Below are 16983 nucleotides of genomic sequence, written 5' to 3' on the forward strand. Positions count from 1 at the left end.
TGATGGAGCAGCAGAAAGATGGGATGCAGAACTCAAATTCTAGTAAGAAGACCAGACTTAATGGCCTGACTGAGACTGGAGGTACCCCGGAAAGCATGGTCCCTGGACTCTCTATCAAACCAGAACTAAAACAATTTCCGAGGCCAACTCTTCAGACAGGGATTGGACTGGACTATGGGACATAAAGTGATACTAGTGAAGAGTGTGCCTCTTAGTCAAGTAGATACAAGAGACAAAAGGGGCAGCTTCTGTCCAGAGGGAGGTGAGATTGGAAGGCAGAGAGGGTTCGGAGCTTATTGATTGGTCGTTGGTAATCAGGGGCGGAAAGGAGGAGTGTGCTCTCACAAAATGAGGTGAGCAATTGGGGCAACATAACAATCTAAGTATAAAATTTTGTATGGGTGACTAAGTTGAAATGTAAACTTCATTTAATTACAACAATTAAAAAAAAAAGGTCAACACACCAAGATGACCTAACCATAGTAAACATATATGTAACCAATGCCAGGACTCTAAAATACATAAGAAAAACTCTAACAGCATTGAAAAGAGGAATAGACAGTTTCACAATAATAGTGGGAGACTTAAACACACCATTTCCGCTGAAGAACAGAACATCTGGAAAGAAACTCAATAAAGATACAGAAGATGTAAATGCCACAATCAACCAGCTCGACCTCACAGTCATACACAGAAGACACCACCCAACAGCAGCTAAGTATGCAGTCTTTTCCAAAGCACATGGAACATTCTCCAAAATAGACCACATTTTGGTCCACAAAGCAAGCCTTAACATAATTCCCAGTATTGGGTGATTGTCCACCATTTTGTCATCTGATATAATTTTTCTATCTGTTGTAAATCCTATCACTATGATGTTGATGAGATGGGATTAGCGACAGTTATGTTAATGAGGCAGGACTCAATTTACAAGATTGGATTGTATCTTGAGCCAGTCTCTGAGATATAAAAGAGAGGAGTGAGCAGAGAGACATGGGGACCTCATACCACCAAGAAAGAAGAGCAGGAGCATGTGCCCTTAGGACCTGGGGTCCCTGCAGTGAAAAGCTCCTAGACCAGGGGAAAATTGATGACAGATTGTCCTCCACAGCCAACATAGAGAAGCCTTCCCCTGGAGCTGGCATCCTGAATTTGGACTTCTAGCCTCCTAAATTATGAGAGAATAAATTTCTGTTTGTTAAAACCATCCACTTCTGGGATTTTTGTTATATCAGCACTAGATGACCAAGACACCATGCTTAGAGTTCAATTTATAGCAATAAACGCACACCTCCAAAAAGAAGAAAGGACCAAAATCAAAACATTACCCCTACAACTCGAACAGATAGAAAGAGAACAGCAGCAGAAGCCCTCAGGCACCAGAAGAAAGGAAATAATAAAGGTTAGAGCAGAAATAAATGACATAGAGAATACAAAAACAATCGAAAGAATCAGCAAGACCAAAAGTTGATTCTTTGAAAAGATCAACAAAATTGACAAACCAGTTGGCCAAACTGACAAAAGAAAAACAGGAGGGGAAGCAAATAACCCCAATATGAAATGACACAGGTGATATCACAACAGATCCAACTGAAAAAAAAAAGGATCATAACAGAGTACTATGAAAAATTGTACTCCAACAAACTTGAAAACCTAGAGGAAATGGACAAATTTCTAGAAATGCACTACCTGCCTAAACTAACACAAACTTAGGTAGAAATATTAAACAGAGCCATAACAAAAGAAGAGATTGAAGAGGTAATTTAAAAAAAAAAAAAAAAACCTCCCAACAAAATAAAAGTCTTGGCCAGGAGAGCTTCACTGGAGAATTCTACCAAACTTTCAGAGAATAGCTAACATCAATACTACTCAGGATATTTCAGAGCATAGAAAAGGAAGGAATATTCCCAAACTCATTCTATGAAGCCAGCATAACCCTGATATGAAAGCCAGGCAAAGACACCACAAAAAAGAAAACTACGGACCAATATCCCTCATGAATATAGATGCAAAAATTCTCCACAAACTTGTAGCCAATAGAATTCAACAACATATCAAAAAAACAATACACCATGACTGTGATCATTAAGGTTGTGTGTCAACTTGGCAGTTATAGTTTGGCAGTTGTATAATGACATAATCACTTCCATGATGAGATATGATATAATGTAATCAATTCCATGATGGAATTTGCTGTGAGTAGCCAATCAGTTGAAGGGAATTTTCCTTGGGGGTGGGGCCAGCATCCAATATAAGTGGAATTTCTGGCAAGGCTAGAGGGTTATTATTTGCTGTAAATCCTGCAGCTGGCTCCAGTTCATCTGACCTCCAGTTCTTGGGACTTACCCTAGCAGCTTACCTACTGTCTTGCCTGCCAATCTTGGGATTCATTGGTCTCTGCAGCCTGTGAGCCAGAGCCCCATTGTCTGACCTGCCGATCTGGTGTTCACTAGCCCCTACAGCTACGTGAATCAGGAGAAACCTCCAGTCTGACCCAGAGACTTAAGACTTTCCAGCCTCTACAACTGAGTAAGCCATTTCCTTGATATAAATCTCTCTCTAAATATACTCATATGCTTTACTGGTTTTGCTTCTCTAGAGAACGCAGCCTAAGACAATGACCATGTGGGATTCATACCAGCTATGCAGGGATGGTTCAACATTAGAAAATCAATCAATATAATCCACCACATATATAAAACAAAAGAAAATAATCATATGATCTTAGCCATAGACTCAGAAAAAGCATCTGACAAGTCAAACACCCATTCCTAATAAAAACTCTTAGCAAAATAGGAATAGAAGGGAAATTCCTCGACATAATAAAGGGCATTTATACTAAACAAACAGCCAACATCATTCCAAATGGAGAGAGACTGAAAACATTCCCCTTGAGAATGGGAGCCAGACAAGGATGTCCTTTAAGACCACTCTTATTCAACATAGTGCAGGAAGTACTAACTACAGCAAAAAGGCAAGAAAAAGAAAAAAAGGACATCCAAATTGGTAAGGAAGAAGTAAAACAATCCCTATTCGCAGGTGATATGATCTTACACAGAAAAACCCCAAAGAATCCACAAGAAAGCTACTGGTACTAATAGAAGATTTTAGCAAAGAAACAGGATACAAGATTTACATACAAAAATCACTTGCAATCCTCTACACCAACAAAGAGAACTTCGAAAAGGAAATCATCAAATCAATACCGCTTACAATAGCTGCCAAGAAGATAAGGTATTAGGAATAAGTCTAACCAGGGACATAAAAGATCTACACAAAGAAAACTACAAATACTACTGCAAGAAACCAAAAGAGACCTACATAAATGGAAAAACATACCATGCCTATGGATAGGAAGACTCAAGATTGTGAAAATGTCAAATCTCCCCAAAGCAATCTACAGATACAATGTAATCCCGATTCAAATTCCTACGGCGTTTTTTAACCAGATGAAGAAACAAATCAACATCTTTATATGGAAAAGATAGAGGCCCTGGATAAATAAGGCATTATTGAAGAAGAATAAAGTGGGAGACCTCACACTACCTGATTTTAGAAACTATTATACAGCCACAATAGTCAAAACAGCCTGGTACTTGTACAACAGCAGACACATTGACCCATAGAAGAAAATTGAGAACACAGACGTAAATCCATCCATCTATGAGCAGCTGACACTTGAAAAAGGGCCAAAGTCTGTTAAATGGAGAAAAGGCAGTCTCTTTAACAAATGGTACTGGCATAACTGGATTTCCATCTGTAAAAAAAAATGAAACAAGATCCATACCTCACATCATACACAAAAACTAACTCAAAATGGATCAAAGACCTAAATATAAAATCTAAAATGATAAACATCATGGAAGAAAAAATAGGAACAATGCTAGTTGCCTACTACACGGCATAAATAGTACACAAACCATAACTAACAATGCACAAACACCAGAAAAGAAACTACATAACTGGGAACTCCTAAAATTTAAACACGTATGCACATCAAAAGACTTCATCAAAAGAGTAAAAAGAGAACCTACAGACTGGGGAAAAAATTTTGGCTAAGATGTATCCGACAAGGGTTTAATATCTAAAATCACAAGATACTGCAACACCTCAACAATAAAAAGACAAATAATCCAATTAAAAAATGGGCAAAAGATATGACCAGCCACTTCATCAAAGACTACATACAGGTGGCTGACAGAAACATGAGGAAATGCTCATGATCATTAGCCATTAAAGAAATGCAAATCAAAACTACATTGAGATACCATCTCACTCCTACAGTTCTGGCACTAATCCAAAAAACACAAAAGAACAAAAGTTGGAGAGGTTGTGGGAAGACTGAAACTCTTATACACTGTTGGTGGGAATGTAAAATGGTACAACCACTTTAGAAAACCATATGGTGCTTCCTTAAAAGCTGTTGTTGTTGTTAAGTGCTCTCAAGTCGGTTCCAACACATAGAGACCCTATGTACACCAGAACAAAACAATTGCCTGGTCCAGCGTCATCCTCACAATAGATGCTATGCTTCAGCCCATTATTGCACCCACTATGTCAATCTATCTCATCGAGGGTCTTTCTCTTTTTCACTGACCCTCTACTTTACCAAGCATAATGTCCTTCTCTAGGGACTGATCCCTCTTGATAACATGTCCAAAGTACATGAGACGTAGTCTCCCCATCCTTGGTTCTAAGGAGCATTCTGGTTTTACTTCTTCCAAGGCACATTTGTTCATTCTTTTGGCAGTCCATAGTATATTCAATGTTCTTTGCCAACACCACAATTCAAAGGCGTCAATTCTTCTTTGGTCTTCCTTATTCACTGTCCAGCTATCATATGCATATGAGGCGATTGAAAACACCATGGCTTCCCTCAGGCGCACCTTAGTCTTCAAGGTGACATTTTGCTTTTCAACATTTTAAAGAGGTCTTTTGCAGAAGATTTACCCAAAGCAGTGCATCTTTTGATTTCTTGACTACTGCTTCCATGGGTGTTGACTATGGATCCAAGTAAAATGAAATCCTTGACAACTTCAATCTTTTCTCCATTTCTCATGAAGTTGCTTATTGGTCCAGTTGTGAAGATTTTTGTTTTCTTTCTGTTGAGGTGTAATCCATACTGAAGGCTGTACTCTGATCTTCATCAATAAGTGCTTCAAGTCCTCTTCACTTTCAGCAAGCAAGGTTGTGTCATCTGCATATCACAGGTTGTTAATGAATCTTCCTACAATCTTGATGACTTTTTCTTCATAGAGTCCAGCTTCTCAGATTATTTGCTCAGCATACAGATTGAATAGCTATGGTGAAAGGATACAACCCTGACGTACACCTTTCCTGATTTTAAACCATGCAGTATCCCCTTGTTCTGTTCGAATAACTGCCTCTTGATCTATGTAAAGGTTCCTCATGAACACAGTTAAGTGTTCTAGAATTCTCATTCTTCTTAAAGTTGTCCATAATTTGTTATGATCCACACAGTCAAATGCCTTTGCATAGTCAATAAAGCACAGGTAAACATCTTTCTGGTATTCTTTGCTTTCAGCCGGGATCCATCTAACATCAGCTATGATATCCCTGGCTCCACACTTTCTTCTGAATCCGGCTTGAATTTCTGGCAGTTCCCTGTCGATATACTGCTGTGGTTGCTTTTGAATTATCTTCAGCAAAATTTTACTTGCATGTGATATTAATGATATTGTTCAATAATTTTTGTATTCTGTTGGATCACCTTTCTTGGGAATAGGCATAAATACGGATCTCTTCCAGTCAGTTGGCCACGTAGCTATCTTCCAAATTTCTATGTATAGACTAGTGAGCACTTCCAACGCTGCATCCATTTGTTGAAACATCTCAGTTGGTATTCTGTCAATTCCTGAAGTCTTGTTTTTCTCCAATGCCTTCAGTGCAGCTTGGACTTCTTCCTTCAGTACCATAAACTCCTGATCATATGCTACCTCCTGAAAAGGTTTAGCATCAATAAATTCATTTTGGTATAGTGACTCTGTGTATTCCTTCCATTTTCTTTTCATGCTTCCTGCACCATTTATTATTTTCCCAGTAGAATCCTTCACTATTGCAACTCGAGGCTTGAATTTTTTCCTCAGTTCTTTCAGCTTGAGAAATACCGAGCGTATTCTCAGCTTCCATGTGTTTGATTTTTTTCCTTGCTTTTTGTGTTGTTGATTTCCACTTTTATGGCTTTATGCTCATAAAAGATGCTTTGTAATCTTTTGATGTTTTGGACTTTGTTAAGGCTTGCTTTATGGCCTAGTATGTGATCTGTTCTGGAGAATGTTCCATGTGCATTGGAAAAGAAAGTATACTTGGCTGCTGTTGGGTGCAGTGTTCGGTATATATCTATGAGATCAAGTTGGTTGATTGTAGAATTTAGCTCTTCCGTGTCTTTGTTTAGCTTCTTTCTCGATGTTCTGTCCTTCACTGAAAGTGGCGTGTTGAAGTCTCCTACTACTATTGTGGAGCTGTCTCTCTCTCTCTTCAGAGCTGTTAGAGTTTGTTTTATGTATTTTGGAGCCCTGTTGTTGGATCCATAAATATTTATTATAGTTATGTCCTCCTGGTGTGTTGACCCTTTAATCAGTATATAGTGCCCTTTCTTATCTTTTTTGTTGGATTTCACTTTAAAGTCTATTTTGTCAGAGATTAGTATTGCCACTCCTGCTCTTTTCTGAGTGTTGCTTGCTTGATATATTTTTTCCCATCCTTTGAGTTTTAGCCTGTTTGTGTCTTTAAGTCTAAGGTGCATCTCTTGTAGGCAGCACATAGATAGATCATGCTTTTTTATCCAATCTGCCACTCTCCGTCTCTTTATTGGTGCATTAAGTCCGTTTACATTCAGCATAATTATTGATAGGTATGAGTTTTGTGCTGTCATCCTGATATCTCTTTTGTGTGCTGTTCAGCTTCTTTGTTCCCCTCAATTTTCTGTGCTGAATCGTTTTTCTTTATGTATTTTTTTACATCTTTTTCATTGTTGTAGATTTTGTGTGCTGGGTCTTTATGTTTTTCTACGTTTTTATTTTGATTTGTAAGATTGTTAGATTCTTTTGTGGTTACCTTAATATTTACCCCTATTTTTCTACGTTTATACCAGTCTTTTATTACTTTATATCGCCTTAACTTCCCCTCCATACGAAAAATCAATGTCTGCATTTTTAAGTCCCTCTTTTTTGTTTTAATATTGTCATTTTTTACATATTGATATCTTTTTCCCTATTTTCAATGTTTTAGCTTTGATGTACTTTTTATTTCCCTATCTGAGTCAATATCTGGTTGCTCTGTCCTGTGTTCTAGTCTTACATTGTTATCTGGTTTTACTGATTATCTAACCGTATGACTCCCTTTAGTATTTCTTGTAATTTTGGTTTGTTTTTTGCAAATTCCCTGAACTTCTGTTTATCTGGAAATGCCCTAATTTTGCCATCATATTTCAGAAACAGTTTTTCTGGATATATAATTGTTGGCTGGCAGTTATTGCAAGGTAATTCTATGTTTAATATTTTGAGGAACCACCGAAATGTTTTCCACAGCAGCTGTACTGTTTTAGTTTCCCAGCAACAATGGATAAAGGTTTCCAATTCTCCACAATCTAACCAATTTTTTTTATTTTTATTTTTTCTGGTAATAGCCATTCTGGTGGGTGTGAAGGGATAACTTATTGTAGTTTTGATTTGCATTTCCTTAATGAATAATGACATTCAGCATCTTTTCATATGCTTAATGGTCATTAGTATATATCTTTGAAGAAATGTCTAGTCAAGTTCTTTCTCCATTTTTAGTTGATTTGTTTGTTAGTTGTTGAGTTGTACGACTTCCTTATATATCCTGGATGTTAAACTCTTATCAGATAGTATATGGTTCCCAAATATTTTCTCCCATTCTGCAGATTGTTTCTTCATTTTCCTGATAAAGTCCTTTGATGCACAAGTTTTGATGAACTCCAATTTATCTAATTTTTTGTTGTCGTTTTTGCTCATGCTTTTGGTGTCATATCAAAGAATGTATTGTCAAATACCAGGTCTGTAATATTTACCCTATATTTTCTTCTGAGAGTTTTATTTCTTATGTTTAAGTCACTGACCCATTTTGAGTTAATTTTTGTATATTGTGTTAGGTAAATGTCCAGTTCATTTTATTTGCTTATGGATATCCAGTTGTGCACTACCATTTGTTGAAGAGGCTGTTCTTCTTCCATTAAATTGATTCAACCACCTAGTTGAAAATCAATTGGTCATAGATGTGTGGGTTTATTTCTGGATTCTTAATTCTAGTCCATTGGTTTATGTCTGCTCTTGCATTAGTACTGCACTGTTTTGATTGCTGTATCTCTGTAATATCTTTTGACATTAAGAAGTGTGAGTCATCCTACTTTGTTCTTTTCCACGGTTGTTTTGGCTATTTGTGGCATTTTCAAGTGATTTTGAGGACTGTCTTTTCATTTCTTCAAAGAAGGCTGTTGGAATTTATATAGGAATTGCCTTGGATGTGTAGATTGAAGTACTGACATCAATATTTAGGTCTTGCTTAATTTCTTTCAACATTATTTTGTAGTTTTCAGTGTACAAGTCATGCACCTCCCTTCTTAAATTTATTCCTAGATATTTTATTCATTTAGATCTTACTGCAAATGGAATTATTTTCTTTTCATATTTCTCATTGCTGGTGTATAGAAACAGAACAGATTTCTGTGTATTGATCTTGTACCCTGGCACTTTGATGAATTTATTAGCTCTGGTAGCTTTCTTGTGCATTCTTTGAGAATATCTACATATAGGATCATGTCACCTGTGGACAGAGTTAGTTTTACTTCTTTTCTGAGTTGGAAGCCTTTTATTTCCTTTTTTCCTCCTAATTGCAGTTTCTAGAAATTCCATTAAAATGTTAAAAGGAGTAGTAAGAGCAAGCATCCTTGTTTTGGTCCTGACCTTCAGTGGAAACCTTTCTGTCTTTTACCACTGAGTATGATGTTTCCTGTGGGATTTTCCATGAATGTCCTTTATCGTGTTGTGGAATTTCCCTTATATTTCTAATTTATTGAGTATTTTTATCATGAAAGGGTGTTGGATTTTGTCAAATACCTTATTTTCATCAATTGAGATGATCATGTGGTTCTTCTCCTTAGTTCTATTAATGTGATATATTACATGGATTGATTTTATTCTTATTATTAACTACCCTTGCATTCCTGGGGTAAATCCCGCTTGATCATTGTGGTGTAATGGGTTTCTTTTATATGGCCTTTCTGGACCTGGGGTTGCAATTTTCCCAAAATAAATGGTTGGGCCACAATCTGCCAAAGGATTGTTTGGTTTGCTATCTACATAAGTGGCTTGCAAAGATTGGCTGATTTACTATCTGCATCAGTGGCTTGCAAGGTTTATTCAGCTTGCTATCTGCATAAGTGGCTTGCAATCCACCCAATAGGATTAGTTGGTTTGCAATCAGCCTGAGTGATTGGTTGGTTTACAAAAGCTATGCTTTGAAGTGGACAAGGAGTTTTCCTATATAAGCAGCCAATCTCAGAAAGGTTTTGGGAGGACTTCCTGATCAACAAGAGCCTGGAGAGGAGTGTGTCCTTTGGACGCAGGGTCCCTGCACTGAGAACCTCTTAGGTCTGAGTGAAACAGCTGTACTGAGCTGGTAACACTGAGCTGATAACACTGAAGACCAAGAGAAATGGTGGCCAGCACAGCAGAGATGAGCTTCAGAGAAACAGCAGCCGTGGTACCAGCAGTGGCAGATGGCAGTGGTGGGCAAGTTGAGCTATGGGGTGGAGGTTGCTTATGAAGCCGGGCACCTCCAGGCAGGAGGTCACCAATGGAGCTGGGCACCCTGTAAATTGGAAGCAGTCATAGTCTGGGCCTGTGCTGGCAGATGTCTGCGCAGAGCAAGCAGCAGCATAGGGGCTGAGCTGATATGCCTTTGGCACAGCAAATGCCCCAGCTGTACTGAGAGCTGTAACACTAAGGCCAAGAGGAGGACTGTCTTGAGGGGGCTTACAGGAGACCCATAGAGGCTTGGGCATACACTGTATGAGGGTTGCCTGTAGCAATTTTGACTCAAGAGCTGTCATAATGTTGGCCTAACTCTGGCACTGGCCCAGGGTTGTACCTAAGTTGCTGGTTGAGAGCTGGACCAGTAAGCATAAGGGCCAGAATCCGTCAAGGAAAGCTGTGGGGAGAGAGAGAAAGAGAACAAACACAGCCATGCCACCCTTGACCTGAGCCTATGACGCACTTGCTGAAAGAGAGAGAAAGAGAGACTCCTGCTGACACCTGATCCACAGCGTGTCTGCCCAGTGACACAGAAATGGACATGCGTAATTTGGAAAGGGAGAGCGGGCCTCCTTTTAGACATAAGTAGGTTCCTCTCCTACAATGCTAAGTGTGGTACTCATGGAGATAGAGGGTACAGGTTCACCTCAAATCTGTTCTTGTTGTTTACTGTTTGCTTTCTATATGAAAATTTGTTCCTGTTATTTACTGTTTACCTTTTATAAATAATAATAACAGCTTTCAATTGCTAACACTTTGTGTAGTGCCTTTGTGTGTGTGACACAATCAGACAGGATACTAGAGTCCTCATGCTAGCAGTCTCATGATTGCTTGGGATTTAGAGGTACAATCTGTGTGTATGTACATGTACACACATATACACAGTTTAGTAATGGTGTATAATCTTTTTAATGTGCTGTTGGATGCAGTTTGCTAGCATTTTGTTGTTTTGGGAGTTTTATACTCGTAAAGGATATAGGTATGCAGTTTTCTTGTGGTATCTTTAGCTGGTTTTGGTATGAGGGTGATGCTTACCTTACCTTTTTTATTTTTTGAAAGAGTGTGAGAAGTATTCATGTTAATTCTTCTTTAAATGTTTTGTGGAATTCACCAGTCAAGTCATCTGGTCCTGGATGTTTCTTGTTTAGGAGGTATTGGATTACTGATCCAATCTCTTCACTTGTTATATAGATCAGTTGAGATTTTCTATATCTTCTTGAGTCAATTTAGGTAGTTTGTGTGTTTCTAAAAATTTTCCCATTTCATCTAGGTTTTCTAATTTGTTAGCATATACTTGTTCATAATATTCTTTTATAATCCTTATTTATGTAGGATCAGTAATAATGTCCTCACTTTCTGATTTTAGTGATTTACATCTTTACTCTTTTTTTCCTTGACAGTCTAGTTAAAAACTTGTTAACTTTATTGATTATTTTAAAGAAACTACTTTTTGTTTCATTGATTTTTATTGGTTTTCTGTTCTTTATTTCATTTATCTCCACTCTATCTTTATTTCCTTCCTTCTTGTAGCTTTGGGCTTAGGTTTCTCTTCTTATTCTAATTCCTCAAGCTGTAAAGTTACATCATTTATGTGAGATATTTCTTCTTTTTTAGTGTAGGTATTCACTGCTATAAATTTCCCTGTTAGCAATGTCTTCACTGCTTTCTATAAGTTTTAATATGTTGTGCTTTCATTTTCATTCATTTATAACTATTTTTTTAATTTTCCTTGTGGTTTCTTTTTCAACCCGTTGGTTGTTTCATAGTGTGTTGTTTAATTTCTATGTATTTGTAACCGTTCTCATCCTTCTTTTCTGATTTGTTCCTTCTCCATTAGCATAAATTCACTGCACCCTAAGGTTCCTATCTAATCTTTCAAGTTGCTGTTGTCAGTTTGATCCCATATAGATAGTTCTTAAAACAGCATAATGATCAAGGCAGACATTTTTTACTAGTTAAACTATTGTTTGGTTTTAAAAATACTTCAGGGGATATTTTTGGTTTAAGGTTTAAAGATTATCTCAGGGCAATAGTTTCAGGGGTTCATCTGACCTTCATGGCTCCAGAAAGTCTGGAGTCCATGAGAATTTGATATTTTGTTCTCATTTTCCCCCTTTTTATCAGGATTCTTCTATGGAATCTTTGATCAAAATGTTCAGTAATGCGATCTATAGTTTTTGTATACTTTATTTCATTTATCTCTGCTCTGATCTTTATTTCCTTACTTCTGGTTTGTTTGTGTTTGGTTTTCTCTTCTTTTTCTAATTCCTCCAACTTTTCAGTTAGATTTTTGATTATTTATCTTTTTTTCTTTTTTAATATAGTCATTTATGACTATGATTTTTTTCTCTGACCACTGCTATCACTGTGGCCCACAGGTTTTGATAAGTAGTGTTCTTTTTCATTTGATTCTATATTTTCTAATTTATATTTTGATTTTTCTTTGAACCATTGGTTGGTTAATAGTGTGTTGTTTAATTTACATATACTTGTGTATTTTGCTGTTTTCTTTTTGTTATTAATTTTTACTTTCATATCATTGTGGCAAGAGAAAATATTTTGTATAATTTAAATTTTCTTAAATTTATTAAGACTTGCTTCATGACTTAATATGTGGTCTATTCTGGAGAATAATCCATGTGCACTGGAGTAGAATGTGTATTGTGTTGATGCTGAGTAATCTACCGTATTTTTATGCAAATAACAAGAACCTCCTGTGTTTTCTTCCCAGCCGCACTCTCCTCCTGTGCGGTATTTTTGTAAGCACACTATGCTAATTTTTTTTACAACAACTTGTGGAAGAGTATTGGTATTGTGGTGCTTGTGAGGGTGCCTATCAGGGGAAGGGCATGGCTGTCAAAAACAAACAGAGGGTGTGTGATACTTGGTAAAAATATGGTACATATGTCTGTTACGTCAAATTTGTTTATCATGTCATTCAAGTCCTCAGTTTCCTTATTAATTTTCTGTCTAAATGTCATGTCTGTTATTAAGAGTAATGCATTGAAGTATCTCACTATTGTTGTAGAATTGTCTATTTCTCCTTTGAATGTTTATTTGCTTTATGTATTTGTTTTACATATTTGGGTGCTCCTACATTAGGTGTATATATATGAATGATTGTTATATCTTCTTGATCGATTGAAGCTCTTATCATTACATAATTTCCTGTTTCTCTTTTATAATGGATTTTGACCTGAAGTCTGTTTTGTGTGATATTAGGATTACCACCCCTGCTCTTTTTTCATTATTACTTGCATACAATATTTTTCTCCATCCTTTCACTTTCAATCTATATGTGTCTTTGGGTCTAAGATGCATGCATCTCTTGTAGGCAGCATGTAGATGGATTGTATTTTTTAAATCAATTCTGCAACTCTCTGCCTTTTGACTGGTGTATTTATTCCATTTATATTCACTGCAAATACTGATAAGAAAGAACTTACTTGTGTAATATTGTTATTTGTTTTTTGTGAGAGTTGTGTCTTCTTTGTCCTTTTTTTACCTTTAATGTTATTATCTTTTGTATTTTGTTCTTTTTAGAAGTGAGCCTGCTTGAGTCACTTCTTTTTTGTGTATTTTTTAAGATAATATCTTCGTGATTACCACAGACACTACAATTAACATTATTCTTTTATAACAATCTAGGACAAATTTTCAATAAGATATCAAAGCCCTACACCCCTACAGTTCCTGCACCCCCCCCGTTATATTGTTGATATCTTGGTTGTGTAATTATAGAACTTGCATCCTGAAACATACATTTATACTTATTTTTTATATATTTATCTTTAAAGTTAGGAATGTTGTAACGCTTCCAGTTATCCATTAAGAATACCTTAAAGTTTGCCCTTATTTTTGCCCTAGGAATTTCCTTTTCTGAAGATCTTTCTATATGTGACTTCGAGGTTCTTTTTCATGTCCTTTCTTACCTGTCTGAATAACTCCTTTTAGTATTTCTTGTAGAGGTAGTCTTGTGGAGATGTATTCTTATAGTTTCTGTTTGTGAATATCTTAATTATTCCTCAAGGCTAACTTTGCTGGATATAATATTCTTGGTTAACAGATTTTTCCTTTCAGCACTTTAAAAATGTTAACCCATTCTTCTGGCCTCCAGAGTTTCTGAGGAGAAATCAGCACTTAGTCTAATTATGGTTCCTTTTTAGGTCACCTCTTGCTTGTCTCTCATCACTTTCAGAATCTTCTCTTTGATCTTTGAGAACCTGATTATGATGTGTCTTGTGTGTTTCTTTGGATTCATCCTACTTGGAGTTCATTGAGCTCCTAGTTTCTCATTAAACAATACACATATTGTTGTGTGACATTTGTTGGCAACCCCACAACATGTCAACACTCTCCCCTTCTCAACATTGGGTTCCTCATTACCAGCTTTCCTGTCCCCTCCTGCTTCTTTTCCTTCCCCCTGGGAAGACGTGCCCATTTAGTCTCACTTTGTTTTATGGGTTCCTATAATGTCTGACTAAAGGGTTAACATCAGGAGTGACTTCATTACTAATGTATAAGGATGCCCAGGGGCCATACTCTTGGGGTTTCTCAGTCTCTGTCAGACCAGTAAGTCTAGACTTTTTTGTGTGTGTATGTGCGAGCTAGAATTTTCTTACACATATTTATCCAGCTCTGTCCGGGACTCTTTATTGTGATCCCTGTCAGGGCAGTCAGTGGCGGTAGCTGGGCACCATCTAGTTGTGCTGGACTCATTCTGGTGGAGGCTGTGGAAGTTGTGGTTCATTAGTACTTTGGACGAGTCTTTCCCTTCTGTCTTTGGTTTTCTTCATTCTCCCTTGCTCTAGACGGGATGAGACCAGTGGAGTATCTTAGGTGGCCACTCACAAGCTTTTAAGACCCCAGACACTACTCGCCAAAGCAGAATGTAGAACATTTTCTTTATAAACTATGTTATGCCTGTTGAGCTAGATGCTCCCCGAGACCATGGTCCCCACAGCCCTCAGCCCAGTAATTTGGTCCCTCAGGGAGTTTGGAAGTGTCTATGGAGCTTCCATGAAATTTCCTTGGACAAGTTGGGCTGGCTTCCCCAGTATACTGCGCTGTCTTACCCTTCACCAAAGTTACCACTTATCTATTGTCTAGTTAGTGTTTTTCCCTCCCCTCCCTCGAAACCATCAAAGATTGTTTCTTTTTGTGTTGAAATCTTTTCAAGAGTTTTTATAGTAGTAGTCTCATACAATATTTGTGGTTGACTTATTTCACTAAGTAAAGTGCCCTCCAAATTCATCTATGTTGTGAGATGCTTCGCAAATTCATCATTGTTCTTTATTGTTGCTTGGTATTCCATTGTGTGTTTGTACCATAGTTGGTTTATCCATTCATCTGTTGATGGGCATCTAGATTGTTTTCATCTTTTTGCTATTGTGAATAATGCTGCAATGAACATGAGTGTGCATATGTCTATTCGTATGATGGCTCTTATTTCTCTAGGATATATTCCTAGGAGTGGGATTGCTGGATCATATGGTATTTCTATTTCTAGCTTTCTAAGTGCCATATCATTTTCCAAAATGATTATACCATTTTGCATTCCCACCAGCAGTACATAAGAGTTCTAAGCTCCCTGCAGCCTCTCCAACATTTGTTATTTTCTGTTTCTTTTTATTCATGCCAGTAATATCAGGGTGAGATGGTATCTCTTTGTAGTTTTGATTTGCATTTCTCTAATGGCTAGTGATTGTGAGCATTTCCTCATGTATCTGTTAGCCGCTTGAATGTCTTCTTTGGTGAAGTGTGTGTTCATAACCTTTGCCCATTTTTAAATTGAATTATTTGTCTTTTCACTGTAGCAGTGTTGGATTTTCCAGTAGATTTTAGAGATTAGGACCTTTGCCGGATTTGTCATAGCCAAAAGTTTTTTTCCCAGTCTGTAGGTTCTCTTTTTTACTCTTTTGGTGAAGTCTTTTGATGAGGATAAGTGTATGATTTTTAAAAGATCCCTGTTATCTAGCTTAGCTTTTGGTGTTTGTGTATTGGTAGTTACAGTTTGTGTTCTGTTAATGCCATGTATTAGGACCTCTGGAGTTGACCCTATTTTTACTTCTATGGTCTTTATAGTTTTTGGTTTTATATTTAGGTGTTTGATCCATTTTGAATAAGTTTTTATGTATGGTGTGAAGTATTTGTCCTGTTTCAATTTTTTGCAGATGGACGTCCAGTTTTGCTAGCACCATTTGTTAAAAACACTGTCTTTTCCCCCATTTGATGGACTTTGGGCCTTTGTCGAAGATTAGATGACCTTAAGTGGATGGATTTACATCTGGGCTCTCAATTCTGTTCCATTGGTCAATGTGTCTATCATTGTACAAGTACCAGGCTGTTTTGACTACCGTAGCTGTAAAGTAGGTTCTGAGGTCAGGTAGTGAGAGTCCACCTACTTTATTCTTCTTCAATAGTGCTCTACTTATTGGAGATCTCGTCCCTTTCCATATAAAGTTAATGATTAATTCTTCCATCTCTTTAAAGAATGCTGTTGGTATTTGGATCAGGATTACATTGTATTTGTAGATTGCTTTGGGTAGATTGACATTTTCACCATGCTAAGTTTACATATCCATGAGCATGGTATGTTTTTCCATTTATGTAGGTCTCTTTTGGTTTCTTGCAGTAGTGTTTGGTACTTTTCTTTGTATAGGTCTTCTACATCCCTGGTTAAATTTATTCCTAAGTATTTTATTTGTTAGGAGCTATTATAAATGGTATTGTTTTCTTGATTTCCTTTTTGTAGTTCTCTTTATTGGTGTATGGGAATCCAACTGATTTTTGTATGTTTATCTTGTATCCTCCTACTCTGCTAAATCTTCCTATTAGTTCCAGTAGTTTTCTCATTGAGTCTTTTGGGTTTTCTATGTATAGTATCATATTATCCACAAATAGGGACAGTTACACTTCTTCCATATCTTTTTTGATACCCTTGATTTCTTTTTCTTACCTTATTGCTCTAGCTACAACTTCCAACACATTGTTAAATAGGAGTGGTGATAAAGGGTATCCTTGTCTAGTTCCTGTTTTCAAAAGGAATGTTTTCGAAGATGGCGGTCTAGGCAGAAGCACTACGCCGTCCCTCCACAACAAAGATCCAAAAAACTAAGCCAAACAGAGAATCAACAATCCTGAAACCCTAGAACATCAAATGAAGAGATAAAGAACTCAGCCGAACACC

Source organism: Trichechus manatus, unplaced genomic scaffold (genome assembly GCF_000243295.1).
Source record: "Trichechus manatus latirostris isolate Lorelei unplaced genomic scaffold, TriManLat1.0 scaffold00060, whole genome shotgun sequence".
NCBI lineage: Eukaryota > Metazoa > Chordata > Mammalia > Sirenia > Trichechidae > Trichechus > Trichechus manatus.